The sequence below is a fragment of the Cupressus sempervirens genome, chromosome 2, assembly GCF_028749045.1.
Source record: "Cupressus sempervirens isolate cs-2001-9-10 chromosome 2, ASM2874904v1, whole genome shotgun sequence".
NCBI classification, from domain to species: domain Eukaryota; kingdom Viridiplantae; phylum Streptophyta; class Pinopsida; order Cupressales; family Cupressaceae; genus Cupressus; species Cupressus sempervirens.
Genome location: NC_143119.1, coordinates 648,263,190 through 648,273,469, shown reverse-complemented (window position 1 = coordinate 648,273,469; position 10,280 = coordinate 648,263,190).

Below are 10,280 nucleotides of genomic sequence, written 5' to 3'. Positions count from 1 at the left end.
GGTTAAAAGTTGGTCACACAACATCGAAAAAATGCAGGCAGTGAAGATTTGAGGGCGTAGTGCTTGCGTGGCGTGCGCTACACCAAAGGCTCACGACGCCCGCATGATGCATGAAGCTTAAAAGTCCAGCGACGCCAAACTAAAAAAATGTCGCATAACTGTCTCTGGCATGAGTCGCTTGCAAAGAATACAAAATGAGGAAATGAACAAGTATGAAGGAGTTTGGGGTTTTATAACCCGCACACTGGGTGGGGTTTGCGACATGCCTCAACACACGTGCCAATGCACAGCGTGCACTCCGCCCGCATGTGCATGCTTGCACATGGGTTGAGTTTGATTTTTTTAAATTTATTTTTTGACTTTTTTGTAATTTTTTGATTTTCTAATTTTTTTGTGTTTTTATTTTCAATTTTGATGACTCTAGAACTCTAATTCTAATAAAAACTTCTTCTCTTGACACTCGAACTGTGAGTTTAGGAGTCAAAAAAAGTAGGGGGTCCCCATTCCTAGTGAGGAATGGGGTGTGTGTTGTGGACACCACAACAAGTATGTTCTATTGAACCCTTGGTATTTGGTCTTTGATTATTGTCATTGATGTCAATAATGAGCATATGGTATGGCTAAAATCATGTAATTATCTTATTTGATGTCCTTCAATATTGTTCAAAACATATTCAAGATAGTTACTTAAGTGTTATACAATTAACACTTAATGTCCACATTGGTTTTGAAAACGGATTAAAAAAAAAGTTTTGGTCTATTAGAAAATCAATAAGCTTTTTTATTAGATAGACCCCAACTATCATACCGTTTTGGAAAGGTGTCGAAGTTAGCTAAAATGGGTCTCTATTAGTTTTTGTATAGCACATGTATGGAAAGAGAAAAAATCTGTTTTTCAAAAATAGTTACCAAATTGTTATGACAATTTTAGCAGTTTTGAGCAATTTTGGTCTAATGAAAGTTTGGGGTATGTACCTACCTCCAAAATTTTTACTTTCTTGGTTTATAAGTAGAGGATACATTCCTCTAAAACATCTAATAGGTGGTTTTGGTAGAAGTAGCAGAATTGGTGTGGAATTCCTTATAGACCAAATAGTTTGCAGGTATATTTTTAACAACAAAGAAGAGGGTAATGCTTTATCTTTCTTATTTCATATTTGTGATTTGATTTTCATTGCAGAATTTTATCAAAGGTAGAAGAAGGGTTATATATTGCTTCTTCATTCTTTCATATCAGTATTTGATTAGATCTTTTAATGGAAAAAGAAAATATGTTTGGATATTGGATGTTTTGAGGAGAATAGAAGTATATCCTGCATTGTGTTTTCAACAAGAAGTTGAAACTAGTGATTCATGATTTTTGTTATAATAGAGATGATCCTGTAATTTTATATCTCACTTGTTCATTTTTGAAGTTGATACTTCTTGTATTCATGAAGTTGGTGCTTCAAGTGTAAGGGATTGGTATTCCTTGAAATTGGTGTTTCTAAAACAGGGTGTTGGTGCTTCCCAAAGTTGTAGTTCTAAAAGATTTTCCCAAGAGGCCAATAAAGTTTCAGATTCAAAGTGGTTTTTTACCCTAATGGGTTTTACATGTTAAAATATTGTGTCACTTTTTTATTCATTAACTATCTTGCTCATGTATTAAATTTTTATAACTTGTAATTATTTCAAATTTTTAAAAGTATTTTAAATCACTAATTCACCCCCCTCTCAATGGTGTTTGTATTCCAACAAGTGGTATTAGAGCAAGGTTCCCTACATCAAGTTTAACAACTTTGGGTAGATTTTGGTTGAGAGGAATACTTAACTTTTATGGCTCAAGATAGTTCTTCAAAGGTTCCTATTTTTTATGGATCATGTTGGTCTGATTTTTACAAAATATTTTTTTCCAAATCCTAGGTTAAAAATCAGAATTGAATTCATTATTTTCTTGTCAGGGTTTTTGATTCTTTGGCCTTGCATTTTAATAACCATTGAAAAAGCTTGTTAAACCCTAAGTCTTGCATTCTTTTTGAAATTTTATTTGGGCTCGAAACTTTTCAAAGTACAAATATTCCTTAACCCATTTAAATATTTCATGCCCCCAAGTGCCTTTTCCCTTTTTGTTTCACATAGTTTGATCCTTATAAGATCTACGACAGTCGCATCGTTGCTATACAAAGATGCAAGTGTTTTAACCACAGTGACATAGCGACAGTCGCAAAATTGAGTGGCGGTGTCGTGAAATGGAGGTGCAACAACCAGAAAGTGCATTGCTTCAAAAGTTTTCAGTCATGTGTTTCATGTCAGAGCTATCAAAACCGAAAAAGGAACCAAGAATAACAAAGTGCAAAAGGCATCAATGGAATCTAGTTTTTTTGATGGGTCGCTATGTCACAATCAGAAAAGTTTACATCCTATCGTTAGCGACACAATGCCTTAACAGAAAATATAGAAGATGGTGGCTATTAAAAAAATCTAGTGACCATAAAAGCTCCCAAGTGGCATGGTGGATATGTGATTTTACTACTGTGTTAGAAGTATTAATTGTGGTAATCATGATTAATTAGTAAGTTTTCCTTGGTGCCAGATTTTATCTATATCCGTGAGGTCGCTATGTTGATATCAGAAAAATGTTGGATCTCACTAGTGGTGACATGGCGCCTTGTTGAAAAGTGAGGAAGACGAGAAATTATGAAATAGATGGGTGCCAAAATTCTTATCATAAATATTGGTCATGTAATTTTGTCTCTTTGTCAGATGCATTGATTGCAATAATGATTGTGGAACTGAAGAATTTTCTCCGCACTGAAATCTCTAAAGCCATAAGAGGTCGCTATGTCACAATCAAAAAATTAAAGATTTCCACCACTAGAAACATAGCGCCTTGATAGAAAATAATAATGCAACATCAATTCCAGAAGGTGGTTCCCAGAAATATGCTTCGTCAAATATGAATTACACAACCTTTGGGATACGGTGGCATCTAATTGGAGACACGTATGCACCTAAAATTTTAAAGAACATCGGAGGTTGCTATGTTACGATTGAAAAATCTTTGCGCCTTGTCGGTAGCGACATAGCACCTAGCCTAAAAATATGCATATAGTGGGACCCAAACCATGTGGTGTTACATCTAGGATTCGAATATCAAATTGCATGCCAGCTACACATGACATTTTCACGTCATTAGTAACATGGACCCACGCCCAAGTCAGAAGTCAGATGAAAGATTCTGATCATTAGATCAAGATTAGATCAACGATCATTGCTATATCGCTATAAAAAGATGTGCACTATTTACCCAATGCAACATGGTGACTATGGGACCCACCATAGTTATATGTATGTCATGCAGCTTCCTTGCCCTTAGATTAAGCTCAGATCTACGACTGTCGCTTTATCGCTATGTTAAGTTGCGCAAATGTTACAGATAGCAACATAGCGAGTAAAGCAAATGAAGGAGGGACCCACCACTCTGATATTAAAAAATGCATTAAAGTGTCTACCATCAGATTGAGATGAGATCAAGGGTTGTTGCTTCATTGCTATGGCAACATGCTTGCTCTTTATGTATAGCGAGGTAGCGACTCAATGACACATGTCTTCAAAGATTAGTGGGTCTAGTTTGAAATGCTAGCATTGAAGAAGAGATACAAATGGAGAGTTTTCATTGGTTTGACTTCTAGCATGTTAAGTGGAAGATGAGTCATCCTTGTTTTCACTCATGGATCGTAGGATTTCAAGATCAATGGTGCAAATTTGAAAATGGAAGGTAACGCCACTTTGTTTCACTCGTAGTTCATTAATGAGGAATGAAAGCTTTGTGTGCGAGTAGAAAACATAGTATATTACAGAATATCTCGCCATTTTCATCTCATGTGAACAAGATTTCAAGTTTTTTGAGTAGAAGAAATTACTAAGAATTTGTGTTGAGCTTGAATAGAATGTGAAGTAGTTTCCCTTTATTTGTGAGACATTGCAGGATCATAGAGCAAGTAAGAAAATCAAGTAAGTGCCTAAATACTATAACCTTTGTAAGAAATCTTAGATTTTGCAAACTATAATCAATATGCCTCCAAAGAAGGTGTTCTCTAGGCAAGAGGATTATTTGGCTAGAAACATTCATGATGATTTGCTTGAATTGCTCCCTGAGTCCACCACTGAAACTATGCAAGTTAAAAAGTTAACTTCATTAAACCCTAGGCTCAAAGTTGCAGATGGGTTATATGATAAGGGGAATTGGGTCTGGCATGCCAAAACCTCAAACTGGTCTTTCTCTATTCAAGAAATGGTTTTCAAAAAGAAATCTATTTGCCCCACATGCCAATATTTGGAATTTTGATTTAGGAAAGTTAGTTGTTCCTAGTGTTTTTATGGATTATGACCTCCTCGAAGCTGTTGCAAAGAATTATGACCAAGCAATTAGAGTGGTGAGAAGAATTAATGGTGAAATTTTGATCACAATCAGCCTAGAGGAAATTTGACAGTAGGGTCTTTGACAGATTATCTTGTGCCCATTGACCTGAAGAATTAGAAAAGGAGTATATGTCAAAGAAGGATGCAGTCAGGCAAGGTGCACTGAGGGCACATATAGGAAAAATTGGAACTTTACTAGCAATAACAACATCCTCTTGGGAACCCTTCAAAAGGGCTTATTTCAATACCAGGGTTGTAGAGGCATATAGGACTCTATGTAGAGTTTTTGGAGAAGATGAAGAGGAGTTTATGCTAGTAGGTTTTATATACACGATTACTCAGATTTCATCTTTTGGTGTGGACATTATTTTTGTATTTGCCTCCTTTTTAGTGAAAGAAATTCACAATGGCTTGGTTGGGATTGTGAATGGCAAGGTGGAGAAGATCTTTGGTCACTATTCTCCATTAATGCATATGTTTTTGTTCAAGGGAGTAACATATTTTGGTAAAGAAATGAAGTTGAATAGAGAACATGATAGAGAAGCACTACCAGTCCAGTTATGGAGTCATATATGACTTGGGATGCGGAAAATGTTAGCTTTGTCAGGTTTGATAGGTACTTTGCCTCAAAGTTGAGGTGCCTCATATTAAGTGACAATCCTAGAGTGCCTAAGGCACTGATGATTCTCATTAGGCCTATGGATAATCCTATTGGCTTGAAAGTTTCACATAATTGGGAAGACATTATCCCATACATTGTTTCTACTATCTTTAGGATTTATGGTTTCAGAGGTACTCCCCATGTATTGCCCTACCAAGTACCATTAAAGGTAGGAGTAGCTAAATTTTTGTGGCAGCTAGGTGGACTAGAGGAAACTTATTTGTTGAAAAGATCAAGAGGGTCAATATTCCCCACTTGCATTGTAGCTCATCAATTTGTAATCACCAAAGGGGGTTGGCTTTCTCTGCACAAAATATTAGATCAGTATAAGATGGTTGTTTCTCATCCTCATTTTTGTGACACTAAGGGATTTTATAACTTGGCTTTTAGACACAAAGTAAAGCTTGGCAAAATTGACCATGAATTTTATTTTCCCAAAGACATAGTAAGAAATGAATACTCCTTGCAAGAACATGAAACTAAGAAAGAAAAATGGAGAGTGTTCTCAAGGGTTTTGAATTTCATTCATTGTTTTGATGAAAAATATAATCCTCTAGGTAATGCCCTTATAGAGGCAGATAGAATAAATAAGCTCATGCTTACCTTCCCTAAAACAATGGAAGCTATGAATGAAAAGAAGAAATTTTTTATTGATTCTTTTCCAAATAAGGCCAAGGAGGTGATGAGGAGACTGGGATTCACTCTCAATATAGGGGTAGGACAATTGACTATTTAGAAAAGGCTAGGATATACTACCATTCAGAATAAGAAGACCACGGTGGATAAAGGAAATCAAGCAATTGGATCAACTAGTGCTTTCTGGGAAGAGAGACCTCCTAAGCCCTCACCTAAGAGGTGGAAAATAATAGAGAACAAGATCCTCACATTGAGGAATATTCACCTTCACAGGCCCCTCTGAGGATTGAAGAGGAATAGCTTATTGGGAAACAAATTGAACAACTGGGGTCCCAAGGAGGAGATTTTGTTATTCAAGCTGAAATAGATGAAGGAAACCCCCAGGAGCCTCCTATGCCAAGCTTAGAGTTGACTGTAGCAGATTTTAAAGGAAGGGAATTAGACCCTGTAATAGAACAAGCTAGTCAACAATTTTTGTCAAATGATAGTTTTGTTCAATCTAGAGCCTTCCACCATTTTGCATGGTGAGAAAACATAGGGAAGTATGAGGAAAGATGTAACAAGTTGACAATAGAGCATCTTGAACTCAAGGAAGCAGCCTTACAGGATCAAGTGAAAGGAGAAATGATAAAAGAATTTCAAAGTATAACCCCTAAAGAAGGGAGGCAGATGGTAAAAGCATCAAATATTCTATTGCTACCCAATTGGGATATAGAAAATGCCTTAATTTTTAATTTTATTTCAAATAAACTGGACCTGCAAGATCCAAGCAGGAAGGAATTCATAGGTATTGCTTTCAGTGAGGACCAGGCTGCTCTGGTTATATGGACTTTAAGGAAAGGATCTAGGATTGTTTCATCATAGCCAAATAACTTAAGATTGATAGGAAACATCATTGTAAGAAGGGTAGCAGATACCTCCCATGTGCAAGTAGCCCACATGGGTCTTGGAACATCTCAGTTTGTTCTTGCCATTGTAGAAAAGGAAGAAAAAACAATGTTTGAATTGCAAAGTAAGTATGAGAGTGATTTGGAGGCTTATAATAAAGAAGTTCAAAAAAGAATTGAACTTGAAAATAGAGTAATGGGGAGGCCTTCTAGGCCAAGAATAACATATCCCCATCCTCCAGTGGAACCTTTTAAATCCACTCCTCTCATAGAAATGCTAGATGCCCCACAAAGACCACAGTATTACACAGCTGAAGACTTTGAAGAAGAAAAGAGCAAACTGTGGGCATTACATGTAGAGCTAAATGTATAGTATGAAGATAAATTGAGAAAATCTCTCATGTATCTAGGAGATAAAATTGAATGACCACTATTTTATGATTAACTAGCAAAGACAATAAACATATGGGATGAAATGAAAGCCAATGATGAGGCTTTGAAGCCTATTGTGAATAAGTGGGTAAAGAGGAGGAAAGAAATGACATTTGTGTGCTACTCTATCATAAGGTCTTCACATGATCAAATTGAAAAAACTTATGATATTGTTAATGATCTTCCAGAATTTGATAATAAAAGAGTTCATCTGCAAAGAAGAATATTGGGCTACTTGCATAAATACAAGAGCCAAAAATTTGATTTATTCCCTCATAGTCTAGATAGGAAGAATAAATTAAAGAAAAAGAAGAAATGGGCTAAGGAATTAGATGATTTATTTTGTCTGAGAATGAATAAAATCATCAATGAAATAGGACATGCATGGTGGGCCACCACAATAGAAGAAATGGTGAAAGCCCAAATATTCTTTGATTCCTTGAAAGAAGATTTTGTTGACATTAATAGCGAAGTTGAATATGTTATCAAGAAGCAACAAGATATTCTACAATTTGATTGGCTAGATGACACACTTTATGACAAGTGGATGGAAGATATCACTTCTGATGAATAGTTAGAAGAAGCTAAAAGTGATGATCATGAAACACATGAAGATGAACTACAGATCATTGACTCACTTCCATCAACATTGGGAAAGAAGAAAACAAAGAAGGGTAGTCATCTCATGTGAAAGAGATAGTGAATCAACTGGATGATGTGGCAAAAATGAAACCAAATGTAACTATCACCTTAATAGTACATGATGATATGAGTGGAAACGCCAGAGTAGAGGTGAAGCTACAGGAATTAGAGCCCGACACATCACTGACAAGTTTGATAGCTACCTATATCGAGGACTCAAAGTGAATAAAGGGAAATCATAGGATTTGTAGCATTCGAAGATATAATAGAAGAGGGGCCTACCAAGAGAATATTATGATGTGTTACCTTTCTGTTACATAAATTTTTGTCTTTTCTTGTTGAGAAAAATGTAAATATCTTTGTAAAAGGACACTTGTTAGCTCTCTACGCCTGAAGCTTGTTGTATCTCACACTATATAAGTGAGATTTCAGGGCTAGAGAAGGGTTTGATTTCTAATGCAATTCTAGTTTTCACACTAAGCATGTTTTGGTCTAGTCATTGTAGCAAACTTCATGACGTATCGTCTCTATAAATTTTGTGAGAATACATTGATATCAAATGATCTTTGTGTCTTCTTACAGTCATTTGAGTTTTACTACAATTGTATACAATTTTCAAGGAAAATTAATACAAATTTGAGTTGTCTCCATATTTGTTCTTGTCGAATTTTGTCTCCTTTGTTGTTACCTAGTTATTTTGATATTGTGTGAGTAAAACTTGTCCAATTGAATGCAATTCACTTAGGTTGTATGTCAATTCATTATTGCTATTAATTCAATGAATTAAGTAAAGGCTTTAGTGAATTTGATGGGATTGTTATGGTAGTAGAAAGGATGTCTGTAAAAATGAATTCCAGTAAGAATTGCTGATATTATTTGTTGTAATGCAACAAATTAGATCTATAAGTTGGAGTAGACTCTGAATCCCAATGGAATAGGCACTTATTTAATTAATCCAGTCCGTAGATAGGTAGATCATGGATAAGCATCAAGTCTAAAATAAAAATCAACTTTATTTTACTATTCTTGAAGATTTTCAAAGGTGGTCAACACTTGTTTGCATGGAATATTTTAGCCTTAAGTAGCCGCTATTTTTGGAAATACTTGCAAAGCTGAGAAGAATTGTGACCAAATCTGCTTATAAGGGATACATATCATCTATAATGTCAAGGAACGGATAAACTATGTATGTGTCTGAAGATAGAAGATGAGAATTAGAATGAAACTAATAAAATTCTCATACAACAACATTCAGTTTAAATCATCCCCTAGGTATACCCACCTTGGTTCTGCAGAGCCTAAAGAGTAGAAAACCATCCTTGGTTTTGTTGAAGTTGGGTCCAAGTGGTTTGTACATGTAATTTTTAATAGGAAATGGCTAATCTTTAGGTTACATGAGTATTATTACTTTGGTATTGATCATTTTGTTGTTCAATAGTTAAAAACGCCAATAGATCAGATTATGTTTTTTGGGAAGTAATGATGCAAACATATTTGTTATCTATTAATGTTGATGTTTGGACTTCAGTTGTTCATGGTTATAAAGTTCCTAATACTTTACCTACAGATCCTGATGAAAAGAGGAAGTATGAAATTGATATGAAAGCTAAATTTGCTATACTTAATAGTTTATCTAAATATGTTTTTGTTAAGGTAATGCATTGCAGTTCTTCTAAAGAAGTATGGGACAAATTGAAAAGCACATATCATGGTAATGATAGAGTTAAAGAAGCCAAGATACAACATTTGAAATCAAGATTTGAATACCTTAAGATGGGTAATGATGAAAAGGTAGAAGACTATCTCCTTAAGATAGATGAAATTGTAAATTGCATAAGAGGACTTGGTGAAAAAATTGATGATATTGATGTTTTAAAGAAAGTTTTGAGATATCTTCCTAATAAATTTGATTCTAAGATATGTTCTATAGAAGAAACTAGAGATATTAACAAGTATACAATGGAAGATATTCATGGATCACTTGTAGCTTATGAAATGAGAAAGTTTGGCAAGTAGGAATCCACAAGCAAAGAAGCAACATTTAAGGTGAAAAACAAAGTGAAGCAAGTCTCTTAAGAATTAGAAATCTTGATGTTCTTGAAGCACATTTATCAAGTAAATTAAATAAAGGAGCAGGTAAATACAAAGGTAAACTTCCTTTCAAATGCTTTAATTGTGGTAAAATATGACACTTTGCATCTAGATGTCCTTATAATAATCATGATGAAGTAGATGATGAGAAAGAGAAATCAAGTAAAAAGAAATTCTATAACAAAAGGAGTTTCTTTAAGAAGAAGAAGAGTTTGATTGCTGATGTATAAGATAGTGAATCTAGTAGTTCTGAATGTGATGAAAATGAAGTTTCATTCATGGCTATAGAAACTACTTGTCAAGAATCAAATAGTGATGTTGATGTTGAACTTGTTGAGGCTGATTTCAAATGTGAATTTCTTTATGCAATTAAAAATATCAAGGAATTAAAAAGGAATTTAAGTGTTCAAGAAAATCAATTCTTAAAAGAAAAAGGGAAATTTGAAAAAGAAACTAAGGACTTAAATCAACAAGTTATAGAATTGAAATTACAAGTTGAGGAACAAAACATAATTGTTTTTGTCACTAAG